We start from the raw sequence: 2,467 nt of genomic DNA, 5'->3' as shown, positions 1-2,467 counted from the left end.
GCCGGAAAAAAGGGTGTTTTTCTCAGCGCGAAATCAGTTTCCCATCATGGAGGTAATGAAAGGCACACAGCAGTGCAAATACACTTTTTTTAAATTCAGATCCCGATCTAATATGGCAGGACTAGACTTTGTATATCAAAAACGAATTCCAACTAGAAGTGGAGTCAAACAAGGGGGGGGGCTTATTTTTACAGCAGTGCACGGCAGCAGGTCAGCCTTTGTAGATATGATGTTGTGCTGTGTCTCCCCTGTCACATAACTTAGCACAACAAATTCTGAGGCCGCACTTCATCGAGTGAAATATTAATAAATCCGGGCCACTGTCTCATTTCTTAAAAAGTCCCTCTTTCCCAATGCATAATGTCAGTGCATACGGTCACTCTGAAAAGGGGGGGCCCTCGGCCCCCCCGCACGCATGGCGGCGCGGCGACCGTCGCCCCCACTCTCTCCTTTGTCGCCATTCGGCGGTGGGGGCGTGCCCTGGGGGGCGCGGCCCCACCGCCGATTGGCTGGCGGCCTCCCTGACCCGGATCCTGGGAAGTGGGTCCGGGTCAGGGGGGACGGGCTATAGGAGGGGCCACCTGGCCCCTCGAGAATAAAGAGATAGGGAGCGCCCAGGAGACCCCCTTGTCCCTGGACGCTCCCTCGCCGAAACGGTGTGCCCCGCGCTCGGGGCTTCTGTGTTTTTAGTAATTTTGTTCTTTCCCCTCTCCAGGCCGCCGGATTGCACCAGGACGTAATTTGGAGGTCGTTCGAAGGATCGAGGGGCAGGGTCAGCTCTCTTTCCCCTGGCGGGCCAGCTGGTCGACGAGGGTACCGGGTTGGCAGGACGCGCGCCGCGGGAAGAGTGAAAACACCGGAATGAGGCCTCAGCGAGGAGTGTGGCGCCGGAATGGGACGGGACGGGCAACTCCGATAAGATCTCGGCGGTGGAGCCCGTGATGCGGACACTGGGGCCAAATGGTGAGCCTGGGGCCTATGTTGACTTTAGGCAGGTCTGGGATACTACGGTCGGTGGGCGGCAGGATGGCGCGGTGTACTTTACCTCGGGGTTATAGTTTGAGACTGAGCTGAAACTGGTGATCAGAGTTTTCTCACTAGTGCAAAATACCTTTGTAAAAAATAGCGCCATGTTTAATTTTGGTGGGAAAATAATCGTTTATTTCACAAGCCAATCACGTAAGAATGCTTGGGGCCCTCGGGGGGCATTTCCATAGTGAGGATGTTAACGAGAGGAGTTGACCTAACGGCTAGGGCGCTCGACCTCGGACCTGGGGATCTGGGTTCGAGTCTCGATAACGACGCCAAATGTGTGTCTGACTGAAATGCACTCAGGTACTGGAAGTGAATTTTAAAACATATGCTAATAGGGTTACCCGTTTTCTGTGGTATTCTTGAGTGATTTCTGTCGGTAATTATCCCTATTTATGTTCTCTCAGCTCGTTGATATTGAGCTATATTTATTTTGTTAGCTGAACGAGTTGAGTTGCAACTCATACATTTTCACATTCATTAATGCAACAACTAGCCGTTAGAATGGCATGTGTGTCAGGTTTTGGCAAGATAGCCAGCATTATGCAGTCCAGCAGCGCCCTCATGCAAACACCTCCATAGTGATAAAAACATATCTACATTTCGAAGTGGCATCCGGTTTTCGACTCTCCATGTTGCCAGTCTGCACAGATGTTGACCTTACTGTCGCGGTTAGCAGTAGCAAAGAGAGTCACTCCAAAGATGACCTACCTTTATTTTGGGCGCTCTTTGGGGGATACAAACAAGAAAGTACCTCGTTATTCTCTTTGCGTTTTGGAAAATCAGTAAAATAGAATTCTGGGAGTCTTAGCAATAGACCTCACATGCCTGTGACAGTACTCAGAGGTCGACGTCTTCCTAAAAGAAAAATGGCAAAATATAGCAATAAAAGGTTCTGATGTTGTGGTGCCATGAATGTAAACCGTAGTGGAAGAACGTTTCTCGTAGTTTGTCAACAGCTGAATGTAATTTGAAACGGCACAATGCTTGCATTTAGGAGCGTCTTCTTCCATTTGCGTTAGAAAATTAGTTTAAGTAGACCATCTAATTCATAAATCAGTGGGAGGAGGTGGCTCAACCAATAAAGCTGCTGTCCTTGGAGCAGGAAAACAGCGTTCGAGCTTCAGCATGGGCTGCATCATTTAAAAAATGTGTAGCTTGAGACACTCTGTAGCTGTCACTTGTGTTTGCATTGGAATTGAAGACATCGATTCGGCTGACTCCAATAGATATTGTAGACGCGCTGCCTTAGAGTGGATACCCAGACGCCATCTGCTGCGAGTCACAGCCATGTGCCGCACCACTTTCGTCAGGAGAAATTACGTTCACATGTATAATTTGGTATCGTGCTATTTGAAATTCTGCAGGTCCAGAAAATGGTTTTCCAAAGCCTTTTTCTGCAGGCGGTCATGACACTGAAAGGCGCTTTGGCAAC

The sequence above is a fragment of the Lissotriton helveticus genome, chromosome 8 (genome assembly GCF_964261635.1).
Source record: "Lissotriton helveticus chromosome 8, aLisHel1.1, whole genome shotgun sequence".
NCBI lineage: Eukaryota > Metazoa > Chordata > Amphibia > Caudata > Salamandridae > Lissotriton > Lissotriton helveticus.
This window is presented reverse-complemented; position numbering follows the sequence as displayed.